At 37.7% G+C, this 14,559-nt stretch overlaps 2 pseudogenes; one reads left to right on the top strand and one right to left on the bottom strand.

The window, feature by feature from the left end:
* Positions 1-1,008: 1,008 nt before the first annotated feature.
* On the top strand, positions 1,009-1,631 carry LOC112170884 (annotated as a pseudogene).
* Positions 1,632-3,126: 1,495 nt separating this feature from the next.
* On the bottom strand, positions 3,127-6,316 carry LOC112168885 (annotated as a pseudogene).
* Positions 6,317-14,559: the final 8,243 nt, after the last annotated feature.

The raw sequence follows: 14,559 nt of genomic DNA, 5'->3' as shown, positions 1-14,559 counted from the left end.
GCCAAAGTTACCAAATAGTCCAAACTAAATGGGCATAAAGGGATACAGCTAAGCAGTGAGAGTATTGTGTAAAGGACTCGGATCCTTTCCTAAGCTTTCACATAGATGATGACATGTGTTAATTTTCATATCCAATGGTCTACAACAAAGCTATCTTTTCTTTTCATTTTCTATTCTCTATGTTATTCTTCTCTTCATTTCACGCAAAAGTTCTGATCTCCTCCCTCTCTCTCTCTCTCTCTCACATTCTTCTTGTACTCCTTCTCTCAACACCAATACTTACACGTTACACCAACTGCTAATCTAGCGGTTTCCATTAAATTTTGTCTTCTGAAAATAAATACAACAACCAAATTAATGGGTACGGTTGATCCCGCAATGCTTGAAGAAAGAAATTCAAGGATCAATGAATGAAATTTTATAGGGAAGAAGCCCATCAATAGAACTTGATAATATCTTTTTTTGAAATAAGAACTTGATAATATCTTAATCTTCCAGAAAGAATTCTGGAGGGATGATCCTTTGTGTTCTAGACTGTACCTAGATCGACAAAAAACCGGCCACCACAAAAAGAAACTGATCGACAAAAACCAATTTGAATACAGAGCTACATTGTATCTAGATCTATACATTGAAGGGAAAATTTCACAACCAGTACACTAAGTAAAGGCCACTAATAATTTTCATACATAAAGTTTCAAACCGAGCATTTTGGTACATGGACTCTCGAGCCCGACCCACTATGTAGACACGACGTCAATAACGCCGTTAATTTGAGGGGTAATATGGTCTTTTCAGTTTTTTACTCTGAGCACCCAGCTTTCTCTCTCTGGGCACCCAGCATGTTCTCTCTCTCTCTCTCTCTCTCTCTCTCTCTCTCTCTGGCCATGGGCACCCATCTCTCTTCCCCTCTCCCAATCCTGATCACCTCTGCAATTCCAACATTACCATCAATCCCGTCTCCCAATCCCTACGCCCATCTCTCAAACTCAAAAGTCAAAACAAAAAATGGCACTGGGATTGCAGGGTTCAAAATCCCTAGGGGGCTTTGTTCTTCTGCTCCTCCTTATTGCGATCGGCGCTATGGTCGGAGCATTGCCGGCCCCAAAATCCAGTAACAAAACAAGCATCGGAGAAGGAGGAGGAGGAAGCATCTACGATCACCTCCGGCAATATGGGTTACCCATCGGCCTCCTCCCCAAAGGCATCAAGGAATATTCCCTCGACGATTCCAGCGGCAAATTCCAGGTGTTTCTGCCCCAGCCTTGCCTGCCAAGCTCGAGAATCAGGTCCGGTACGATTTCAATGTCTCTGGGACTCTCACTTTCGGCCGAATCGCCGACTTATCCGGCGTCTCCGCTCAGGAACTCTTCCTCTGGTTTCCAGTTAAAGGTATCCGAGTTGATGTGCCCAGCTCCGGCCTCATTTACTTCGACGTCGGCGTTGTCGATAAGCAGTTCTCTTTGTCCCTCTTCGAGTCTCCGCCCTATTGCACTGCTCTTGATCCTTCTGATCCCTCCTCTCCTTCTTCTTCTTCCAATTCCCCATCTGAGCTCAAGCTCAAGGTAGATTCTGATTCTGATTCCAATTCCAATTCCAATTCTCAATTCGATTTCGTTGCTTCGATTTAATGAATGTGAAATTTGAACTAAGGATGGGCGTAGGGATTGTGGTGGTGATCAGTGATGGGGATGGGGCTGGGATTAGAATAGGGTTTTGGTGGGATTAGAAGTGGGGTTGAGTTTGGTGGTGTGGATTTAGAAGGTGGAGGAGATGCGGTGGTCGCTGGGGTCGAGTTTTCTGGGTTTGGGTATGTGAAGGGAGGGAGGGAAGGAGGGAGGAGATGCTGTGGTCGCCGGGGTAGAGCTTTCTGGGTTCGGGGTCCAGCTTTCTGGGTTTGGGTATGGGGAGGGAGGGAAGGAGGGAGAGGGAGAGAGAGGAGATCTATTTTTCTTTTTCTTTCTTTTTTGAAGGGTCTTTTTCTTTCTTTTTTTAACCAAAAAATGAACCAGTGTGTGAGAGTACTAATTTACCCTTTGACAAATTAATAATTACATAAGAGTTAACGGCGTCATTGACGTCGTGTCTACACAGTAGGTTGGGTTCGAGAGTCCGTGTACTAAAATGCTAGGTTTGAAACTTTATGTATGAAAATTATTAGTAGCCTTTACTTGGTGTATTGTTTGTAAAATTTTCCCTACATTGAATTGTCTATGACATCATCATATATGCAAAAGGGCAAAAACCGCAAAACATACCCTACACCAAAAACTGCATCACACGACGGTGAAAAAAACGTCGTCTGATTTGAAGACTCACCGTCGTCTATCTCGATGTTGTCTGATGAAAAATCAGACGACGGTGAATTCACCGTTGTATGATACAAAGTTAGTCGACGTATATTTCTTAACACCGTTGTCCAAGAACTCGACAGATGCCGGACGCACCCATGCGCAGCAGTTCACACAACAAAATTTGCTTTTATGCCATTGTGGGTTGAGATTTTCATACAACGGTTTTGTAGTTTAGCTGTTGTGTGATTAAAAGTAAGACAACTGTGTTTTAGTATTTTCTGTTGTATGAGCTTAAAACTAGACGACGTTACTTATTAAAATCCATTGTGTGATATCTATGAATGAGTTAAATTAGACAACGTTACTTATTGAAATCCATTGTGTGATACCTATCAATGCGTTGTGTGAATACCCAGAATTTTTGGTTCAGACAACGTTGGTTGACATTTTTGCAAATTTGTTATATGATTGCTGCAAATATCCATTCTCCGAATTGATTTGGTGCATCAATTTGGTCCATTTGTGCATTGATTTGTGCATTAATTTGTGCAAAAGGCAGTATTTCCCAAACAAAATTGTCCAAATTTCAAGCCAACAATAAAAGAAGAAAAACATTCCTAACTAGCTACACATGAATCAAAAGCTGATATAATATCTTTTCACTTCAACAAAATCTTCTGTGTCACTTTACCAAGCATCTTGTGCACTATATTCTTATTTGCATCACCTCCAAGCTTGTTGTGAAGCTTCACAAGTTAGCACATATTGCAGCACCAGAAGGAATGTTCCTATTTGTTTGTGGTGTTGAGTAGAACAAATTTTAATGGTTCTTCTAGGATTTGGATATTGGAGTGCGAAGAATCGTTTCCTCTATATCTACATCTTCACCATTCAAAATCCTGCACAAGATTTCCCATCACTTATCAAATAATAAATTACCAATACATGTCATAATAATTCGATGTCGATAAATAAGTCGGACTGGTGATTGTATCAGCTAAGATAGAGGTACATTTGAACATTATACACATTTAATTAATGAGACAAATAAGCAAATCGTAATCTACCAATGAGACTAAGCAGCTTAAATGATAGAGCAAACCTGAAATGAACAGGAGCATAAGTTCGAAAAAGTACATAAGTACGTATTGCTCATGTTGACTTCACTATCAATCTAATTAATCAAAGTTTCCATTGATCTCTGGTATGCAGTTTAACATGAAAAAGTCAAATTAACAAATTAACAAATCAAGTTGTGAAGAGTACCAGTAGATGTCGGATGGTTTGTAATCAAAAGCATATTTAAATGTTGTAGCAGCTGCACCATATATCCCAGAGAAAATTGCAAACAATTGAGTAACAATATGGGTATCTTTCAATATTTTCTTTTGATAAAGATATGAAACCAATATACTGAAATGAATTGACTGATAAGTGGATTACCTTGTGAACCCACTCAAACTCCCCGCCTCTAGGATCAAATGTCCCGTGCTGCAGACTGATCAATTTAAGGGTAAAGAAATAAACGTTAAGATCTACATTTATAAATGATACAATAAAGAATAAAGAAATAAACGTAAACTGCATGTTATGGTAGATGTGGCAATACCCTGCCTTCCTATGTCACATAAATGGACCAACAACGAAACATAAGGACATTTCAAGTGGTGGAGGAAATTCAGCCAGGGCCCTGGGCCAAACCAGATCGAGACAAGAAAGCAAATGCAAGAGGAACAAATAAATAATTGACACCAACCTGTAGGCGCGCAAATGGTTTTGCTTCAGTAATAGCGTCAGCTTTGGAATCCTTGGTCTTTTTGCCCTTTACTTCAGCCTGTTTAGTCTCTTTGGTTTCAAAAATGTACCTGAACACATAGAAATTAATGATCATCAGTAAACAAAAAGCTCTACAGCAAAGGAAAGTATATAAGATCACAAGTATAAGAAAGGATCACTGCAAGAACTAAAAATAGCAAAGGAGGCACACCGATGATGCCAGAAGAATATAAAATCTCGCTGGTTGTGGAAAGTTACAACTCGCCGACCACGAAAATTTGGTTCTTGAGGGAAAAGTGACTGTATTAATCTGAAGAAAGCAGGTGAAAGAAGAAAACCATTAGGAGCTTGAAGGTAATCCATCCTTACATAAGAAACCACTTGAAACTAATTGTACAGGGAAAAAAAATGAAATTACCACAATGTGTGATGAGGTGTATTTGAACCAAAAAGTCCTAAATGCATCTAATATAATGTGAGAAAACATTTCAAACAAGTTAAGGATTGCAACCTCCCAATACGATGACCAAGGCGTGTTGTAAAGTTGTTTAATACAAGCTCAGGCTCATGACTGGTTGGATTTCCATGATTCTGCAGGCATGCCAAATAAAGAATAAGGAAAGAAAATGACAGTTAACACACTCTACATTAATTACCCAGAGATGAAAAATTAATACTTTGCAGAATTTTATTCTTTTGGACTCTTTCAAGATTTTAAATCTCAATGACTCCTCTTTTCACCAACTGAAGAAAATAAAAACCTTTCATCGTAATATGTGGCAAAACAGTATAAAGATGGTACTGTTTTGATACATGCAACATATAGCAACGAACCTTTATACCCTTCCGTAAAACAAGCTTTGAGAGCTTAAAATGGGCAGTAGGTCCATTAGGTAAGCCAATAATTAGGAGAGCATCTGAAAAATGATTGCAGTAGTTGAAGTCAGATAAAAAACAATAGGGAAAATATGGGGACGATCTCATTTCACACAGAATTTAGAAGTTAAAGACATCAGAAGCAAAGTCTGAGAGACCAACCTGGTTCCCGGCGATTGGTATGAACAACAATTAAAGAAGTGAATTCCTTTTTATTTGCATACTCTATAATCTGCAACAAGGAAAAAGATTACATATATTAACTGTTTGAACTCCATGTTTGTTACATTGAAAAAGTGAAAAACAAATTGATATAAAAGACAGAAATGGTACCTTTTTCAAGTCATAAGTGCCTCTTTTATAGTACTGCGCATTTGGGATCACCGAAGTAGTTCCTCTATAAAAGCAGGACCCCTCTGAAAACCACCAAAACAACAAAAAGCATAAACCTTAGCACACATTGGCAATCACCTTGTCATAAAATATATCAGTTTCGTAAGCAACAAAAGCTAAAATGACATTGAAAACAAGTAAAAGACCAATACATACAGAAGAGTTAAATCGGCAAGTGGTGATCAATATCTTCGGATTCGATTCACACTTCAAAACCACACTAAACTCATCCGCATCATTTCTAACAAACAACTGCAAACTCGCTAATAACCTGCCACCATATATCTCATCCTTCTTCCCAATTAGTACTTCCCTTTTCAAAGCAGATTCATTCTCATAAGTTAAGCATACATCTGCTCAAACAAGAACTCATATATGAATCAGATTCCTATCATAAAATATATCTATTTGGTTAGTAAAAATGAGAAAAATATATCAATCAGCCTGTTCTCTCTGAACACCATTTCAGCACTTCCAGTCTCTCCCTAAACTTCGAATTGGCTCTGATCATCTACGGCTTCATCGTCTAATAAAAATAAAATTGAGTTAATTGAGTTGAAAGCAGAAAACGATTTTATTGTTAACACCCCCATGGCATTCATGCCTTATTTTTATAACTTGAGACAAGAAAAAAAGTACAAAACCTCAAATTGCATATAAAGCCAAATATAGCAGATACAGACAATGGCATAGGAAATTTGAAAATGTTCATTATTCACTACCAAATTTTGTTCACTAGGGGACACCATGAACAGATTGCACAATAAATGAGGTTTATATGCGAGTATACTATGCTACAAGAACAACTAAAGAAGCTTACCATTTAATTAATCAAAACCATCGGTATCAAAGGGATCATCCAAATCCTGATTGTTCTTCACCTTCTTTCCTTTTCCTTTCCTCAGGTTCTTTGTCTTTTTCTTGTCATTGGCCGCTTTCGTCGAGTTATCTAGTGAAGTGACAAGAGCAAACCGCATTGAGTTCATTTTGAATGCAAAATTCTGACCAAGTAATTAACAAGTTAACAATTAACAAAGCTAGAACTCCACTTTACCTTCAATAGAGATCTAAACAACTTTTCTCGAAACACCATTGTTTTCTTCTCTCTTTTTCTCTTTCTCATCTCTGAAGGTCCTGAACTTTTATCTGGAAACAATTCAACACAATATCAACTTGTTTATACTTTATTCTCTTCTCATCATAAACCTACAGAGCAAAACTGCAACTTTCCAGGCCAAATTATCCAAGTGTCTTCTGTCTACTACATAATGGACATCAATTACACACATTCATGTATTGGTTTTTGTTCTAAAATCCAAAACCCTTTCTCTACTAACTTCATTCTACATAATCCCAGAAGCATTCAAGTAAATTCAAACAGCAAAACGAATCAAAAACAAAACTTGAATCAAAGTGCAAGAGATTAAAGCAACGAACCACTTTTCAACAGGCTCCAAATTTCTCTGGGCAAGCTCCTTGTTCTTCTTCTTGTCCTTGACTCCCATCTTCTCTCTGAGTAAATAGCTCAACTACAAAACTGAGACTACCATATCTTACTTGAAACCAATGCAAATCAAGAAGAAGAAGAAGAAAACAAGGGTATCTAAACCTTAAGGAAACGAACCAAAATATGAGACCAAGTTCGGAACTTGATTGATTTCGCAGGTGTTGCGTGTCTTTGGCTCATGGATTGTCTCGGATTCGAGCGAAGACTTCGACCGGGTGCTTCGATGGAGATTCTTTTTAAGGTTGAGTTTGGGTTTGGCCAGAGACAAGTAGACTTTCAAGAACTAGAGAAGACGACGGGATTATGAGGTTTTGATTAGAGTTTGGTGGTTGTGATTGGATTTGGTGGAAGAAGGTGTCGAAGCCAAGGCACGATGTTGAAGCCTTGAAGAGGAGTTTAGGCTTCTGGGAGAGAAGAGAATAAGAGAAGAAGAGAAGAAATACCCCATCTGGAGCTTGCAAATAATGAGATTTATCTTCTCTCTGGGGCAGAAGAAATACCCTAATCGAGTATAACCCAACTCGATTGGTCAGAACCCAAATCCCCCATTTCAGCAGAATGAAAAACCCCCAAAGAGAGAAGAAATACCCCGTCTGGAGCTTGCAAAGAATGAGATTTATCTTCTCTTGGGGCAAAAGAAATACCCTAATTGAGTATAACCCAACTCGATTGGTCAGAACCCAAATCCCCCATTTCAGCAGAATGAAAAACCCCCAAATTGAACCCAACTCGAACCCTAATCGAGTAGAACCCAAATCGAATAGAATCTAAATCCAGACTTTGAAAGATGGTGATTTATAATGGCCAAGTGTTTTGAGAAAAGCTCCAGATTTTGCTCGAAGTGAAGAAAAGCTCGTGGTTTCTTTCTCAGACATGAAAAATGGCCAAGGCATTAAGCCATTAAGTGTGCCCTCGAGTTGCCTAAGGCAATAGGCATTAATTTTTTTTTTTTTTTAAATCAGACAGACAACGTATAGATACGTTTACGTTGTCTGATTTGTTACGTAGCTAAGGGAATGAAAGATGGAAATTTCCCGCCTCTGCAATCAAAATGTTAGGTTTCGCACTTAGGCTAGTCATTTCTCATTCACACAACAGAAATAGTTCATTCTGTTGTTGGAACTTGCAAGCACAACAAACAATTGCAGCCGAATTTTCTCCTTTTTGGGGGAATGAATGTCATTTTGGAGCCATTTCCAAATTTTGGTACTCACTTGCACAACAGAACATTAAAAACCATTATATGATAATTTGCAGGTATACTCCTACAACGGAAGTAACTAAACTGTTGTCCAATTTAATGGCATCTAGGGTACAATTTGGAGCCAAATTTGACTCAATGGTAGGAGGGAAATATGCCGGTCTTTTTTTTCATTCAGACAACAGATAATCTTTCTTTCCGTTGTGTCATCACCTCGTAACTAGAAGTTTTAGAATTTGAGCATCTTTATACAACGAAGATTTATTAAATGTGTTGTATGATTCAATTGTCGTCAACAGACAACAGATGATTTGTTCTCCGTTGTGTGATGCAGTTTTTGGTGTAGTGATAGATGTTATAATGAAGACTCGAATCATATGCATCTATTGATTCTGGATAGAGGGAGGAAGAAGAGTGGGTGATGGTTTATTAGCAGCATATAAGATTGGGTTGTCGGGGTTGTTATTATCAAAGAATTTTCTTTGCTCTTCGATCAGCTCAAGTCTGAATTTCCATTTTTGGTTTTTGCTATAGGATTGGATGATGTTTATTAGCAGCATATACATGATGGGTTTGGGGCCTTCGGTTAGCTCTCTTCTCTCTCTGTGTTTCTGGGTTTGATAGTAAGGATGATAAAGTTGTCTTTAATAAGGAGCGAAGGACAAAGGAGATGAGAAAGAATAGAGAAGACTCAAGAACAGAGAGTGGGGGAGAATACAGACAAAAATTATGAGGGTATTTTTGCAAAATCGTTTACTTTTTTACTTTGAGAGAGATAAGTAGACCATTGGATATTAAAATTGACACGTGTCTTCATCTCTATGAAAGTTTAGGTAGGTTAGGAGAGAAATGTGCTTAGGAGAATATCCGAGTCCTTGTGTAAAAAGCATTCAATTTTTACTTTTCACTTCCTAGGTTAAACTCTCAATCTTTCTCACTGACATTCTTCATCTACCTCCACACTGTTCAAGTAGAGCAATAATGGAGGGCTTTGTCTTTGACCAATTTTTTTTTACGTTTTTTTTCTTTTCAATGCAATTACCCAGGTGGCAGTGTTCAAGTAGCAAAATCTCATTGTGATTAATGTTAACATAGACAACGTTTTTTGTCTTGTTGTGTCCAAGGATAAAAGTGAAAGACCATTGTGTTAAATTCAGGACCCAAAATTTTGAAATAGAGATGAGACCTTGAGTCGATGCAAATAAGAGAAAGACTTGCGTGGGGCACCCGCACCGTCACGTAGTGCGGTAGGCCAATCACTGCCCAGCAGGGGGTCTTTTGGGTATTGTACATTTAAAAAGCAGAGGCATTGTTGGAAAAGTGGGAAAAATTTCTGGTTTTTGATTGGAGGGCCCTAAAGCCACGTGGTGGGGAAACCCCCACCTAAGAATTTCTCTACAAATAAAGGTAAAAAGAGTGAAAAAGAAAATGAGGAACCAAAACACGGAGGAAACTACAACAGCTAATAAAGCCTACAAACATATGAGCTAAGATCCACCTAATACCTAATGTACAATTCTAAAATAACCATAATAGCCACCCATTCCATCATACAACATACAACATGGTAAGATCGAACAATTTGAAATAGCAATTTTTTTTTTTGAATTAATATATGAAGAGAGCTTCTATCCATACCTCTAAAACTAGCATCTGAACCTCCTAATTTTTTTATAACTTTAAAAATCCATTTTTACCCTTAATTAAAAAAAAAGTAATTTTATTCAAACATCCAACTTTAGCATTTAGATATCCTACTTCCTCTTTTATTCTTTTAAATTGATTTTTCTTTACATCTTCCTATTATCAACATCCCCGCCACCACACCACCCAGCTTTACCATCACAACAATGCCCAACAATTTGATCTCTCCCCAGGGTGCCCATTGATTTCCATTGGCTTTAACCAACGGCCAAGATTTGTGCAATTCAACCTGAATCCTTCTACGTCATTGTGGCTTCCCTTCGTTCACTTTTTTTAAACAATTTTATTGAGTATGTTTTACCATTGGAAGTTGATCATCATGGGAAATAATTTTTCTCTACTAGCGATGCAATTCTCTTTGGGAAGCCAATCATTGTTATGATTCTTAATTTTAGTGACTTTTTCGTTGAAAAAAAAAACTGAGAAGAGAGAAACTTATGCTAAAATGTAAGATTTAACAATAGTGCATGTGGGAATTGAGATTATTGCTTAAAGTAACAAAAGAAATGGGATACAACGTAATCAAAGAAGGAACAATCAAATCTCTTTAACGTACTCTTCATATATAGTTTATAGACAATGAGAACTGATCAATGTATTGCTTTTGGTGTAATGAATACTTTGGTGGGAGTATATTTAAAAACCTTGAAGTATTATGTCAACTGTTAAAAGTTCTTGAACATTAGACTGGAAAAATAGAGCAATGTCAGTGTTTTTTTTTTCTTGGCTGAGGGGTATAACTGTAATTAAAAAAATTAAAAAATTGAATGAGGTCTAAATGTTGATTTAAGAGGTATGAACAGAAGCACTCATATATGAATACTGAAAGATTATAACACCAAACTAAAAGATAAAGCAAACAAATTTGTATTTGTAGATCTAAAATTAACATGTATGTATCTAAACATCTCTTTTACTTTAGATGGTTCTCTATCTTAGCTGCCTTTGACAGAGATGATAGCGGAGCATCCTTTGCCTTTGGTAGAGATGACAGCGGAGCATCCTTTGCCTTTAGTGGAGATGGTGGCTGGACCTAGGCTATTTTTTCCACAGCAGCGACCAATCTTGAAATTCAGGAGCGGAGAGCTGAAACTTGACAACTGTGTAAATTTCGAGAGAAGACATAGACATTATCGTGAACGGAGCTTGGTTCCTTTCACACCACCTTTTGAACCTCGACCAGATGTGTCAATGATAGGCTTCTTCACGAAAATATTAGTCTGAACATAAGTAAACATGCTCTTAATATGTCTCTCTCTTATTTGCTCTACCAGTCTACTGGTTAAGTCACTGGCCAGTTAAGAAATGATCTTTTTCAGCTGTGCTGATGTCACGGTCAAAAAGTCATTATCACTCCCAACAATTCTCTTTTATATCTCAAGCAGCTCAGTGATTCTCCTACTACTAGACCATTTATTTCTGCTACTTATATTTAATCCTGCTACTCTCTCTCTCTCTCCTCAAAATCTTCCTCTCAACGAATCTCTCCTCTTTCTCTCACTCCCCCCATTCACTCTCTTCTCTGAACGACTCAAAAGTCTTTCAAATCACTGTACTTTTTCTTGAAACTCTCTCTGTGTTAGTCTACATCTCTCTCTCTCTCCGTCGCTTCAATGACTACTGCTATAATTACAATGAGTCTCCCCGGTTCGGTTCTCCTTTATATATATGAGTATAGACAGGTACCCTCCTTTATATCTATCTTCCTCTCTCCTTTCTTCACAAATCATGAGGTCCGAATCTGGTCGAACTGCATACCCATCTCTGCATGCACGACCACCACTACAATTCTGCAGCGTGGTGGCTGCCACATCTGATACATGGTGTGTCAGCATGTTGTCTGATATGAATAATCGTGTATCTGAAATACAAAGACTGGTTGATGTAATTCAGGTCATTGGTGTCAAAAACGCCGCGGATATTGCCACTACCGCTAAACGAGTTTGCGAGCCAAGTCAGTATGTGAACAATCAAGCAGATAAACTTGAAGAACGTATGAACAAGAACAGGGAAAAGGCGAGGCAAGAAAACGAGTATATACGGAATCTTATAATCAAGGACGAGGAAAGAGTGAGGAAAGAAACGGAGCGTATTCTTGATCGTATAAACGAGGACAGCGAAGGAAAAAGCCGATCAACGTTTTTGTTCTGTAGAAAGACAAATTACACTGGTTAGTTGAGTCCTACCCTCCTCGTTCTCATGCTAGTTTTTTGTAAGCATACTCATACTCTAATAGCTTTAACCACTTCATATATTGTTGTTATTATAACTCAAAGTGCGCAAACTTGAAAAAGGCATACCATTATAAGCTGTCAAGAAATGAAATTCTAAAAATTTAGACTTGGCCAGTATAATAACAATTTAGAAAATCATGCTTTTCAGAAAAGTAAAAATATATGTTCTGATTTACCTACTACCCAAATTCGTCCCCTTCCTTCCCATATCAAAATCCAATATACAGAACACAAATTGATGAAAGTTTTCAAATTGCAAAACATCACAACTTTACGTTGAAACCGTTCCAATCAATCACCTAGATCTCATACTCCAGCACAAACAAAACCCCATAAAACATGAAAACCCATATCAAGTCAAAACTAACGGTAATCAAAAACCCAATCAAAACCAAACCACACAAAAATTAACAAAACAATAGCAGAAGGAGATTTCCAGACCTCCAATCTTTACTCTCGGCAAACCCACAAAAAAGACTAATTGGGTATTATCGAAACCAAACTCAAACCAATTCCTTTTCCTTTCCTTTCTATTCCAGCACCATAGTATCTACTATTGCCTGAAGACAGACACCAGCAATCGACCTTCCAATTTGTATAACAATGGCAGCCCGGCCAACCCCTAAAAGAGGGAAAAAAAAGAAAGGGCAAAATAGCCTTTTTGATCTCAGATGAACCGTTGTGAACAGTTTAGGGTAAACCCTTAACCGGGCTTTAGTATATGTTAAATTAAAGTTCTATCCATTCTAGGATTTTGGCTCTCACTCAATATTATCAAATTACTTGTTCTTAACACTGACAAGCAGAATGGAAAGATCTATTTCAAACACATTTTATCCTGATGGTTTATCAAATCTATAGACAAACATCAATCAGTACTATATAATTTAGGCAAAAGAAAATAGTGCAAGCATGAATGGATGGAAGGATAGATCAAACACGTTTCATCCCAATAGTGTATAGAATCAATAAACATCAATCAGTAGATTCAGTACCATTAATCTCGGATGTTAATGTTCTTCCCACCATTCTCCAACTTTTTTCTGTCCTGAAATTCAACAAGCGCGCATCAAATATTGTGACAAAGCATGATGTTATTTGCACAGACAATGACTCACAGTTCCCTTCAAATTGAACACCATAACATCCCAAATGCAAACTAACATAAACTAACACAAGAAACTGAGTCTTGATATTAATTATTTGCAAAGACTACAAATATGGATGTAATTACAAGAAATGCAGGAATATCAAATATTGCGAGAGATGTCTTACTTTGCATTGTTCCTAGTTACGAGGAATTCGAGGTACTGTTTCACCATTCCTACATGTTCTTCCCTCCATTTTTCAAATGGGATGATGATGATCTTTGGAATTGAATCATCGAGCAACAAAAGAATTGAGACGAACGGCATCGGAAGAGATGCTAATTTCAGACAAACTAACTAGGAGATCATAGAACAGAAGAAGTGTGTGGAGCTGCTCCAGAAACTTGAGTTGTACAGAAAATGGACGTGAATATATTGGCTGAAGTGAACTACAGAGAGTCAGAGAAGATTGACATAAAGCTGCAAAGAACGAGAATCGATTCCATGAACTATTTACCGCACGTCTGCACCCATACCCATCTACAATCGCATTGCTAGCTACAGCCTACAAGTATGGATTAATTAAATTGTATTTACTGCACGTCTGCACCCATCCAATCGCATTGCTAGCTACAGCCTACAAGTAGGGATTAATTAAACTGCCAGCATTGTCATTTCCATGAACTATTTACTGCACGTCTGCACCCATCCAATCGCATTGCTAGCTACAGCCTACAAGTATGGATACCAAACTGAATGGCCATAAACGGATACAGCTAAGCAGTGAGAGTACTGTGTAAAAAGCATTCAATTTTTACTTTTCACTTGCCAGGCTAAACCCTCAATATCTCTGTCTTCATCTACCTCCACACTGTTCAAGCAGAGCAATAATGGAGGACTCTGTCTTTGAGACTTTGACTAAGTTTTTTCCTTTTTGTTCTTTTTTTTGTCCAATGCAATTACCAGGTGGCAGTGTTCTTCTCACCATTTTGTAGAAGGACGAGACTTGATCGAGCACACTGCGTGTGATGCTCGTACTTTCCAGAACAAGGTTCAGACTTCAGAAGACGAAAGCTGACCAAGACATAAATCTGCTCTGAAGATTAACCTTAGATTAAACCAATAGACTAACAAACTAGATAATCACAGAGATGAACAATGCACATACCAGCTCCACAATCATAACGCAAAACACAGAAATAAGGAACAATTATTTTTGCTACACAAGTAGTGATCTGAGATCAAACACATCATTGCAATTAGCATCTTGATAAGTTGTAAGACTTGTTTTGGAGCTGGTATGTAATTAAACAATGAAACTGAAAATATTTGGATGAAACTAAAAAGCCTATTGGGGGGGAACCACAACTTTTCTTGATCTTTTCCCGTATACCTAAAAAGCTTCTATATTTTTCTCAACTGCCCAACACTTTTGTATTACACTGTTGTTGATAGAAAAAGAATAACAGAGATGGTTTTTTCAAAC

The sequence above is a fragment of the Rosa chinensis genome, chromosome 6 (genome assembly GCF_002994745.2).
Source record: "Rosa chinensis cultivar Old Blush chromosome 6, RchiOBHm-V2, whole genome shotgun sequence".
Classification (NCBI taxonomy): Eukaryota; Viridiplantae; Streptophyta; class Magnoliopsida; order Rosales; family Rosaceae; genus Rosa; species Rosa chinensis.
Note: the sequence above shows the minus strand (reverse complement) of the source record. Positions and strands in the feature narration are given on the sequence as shown.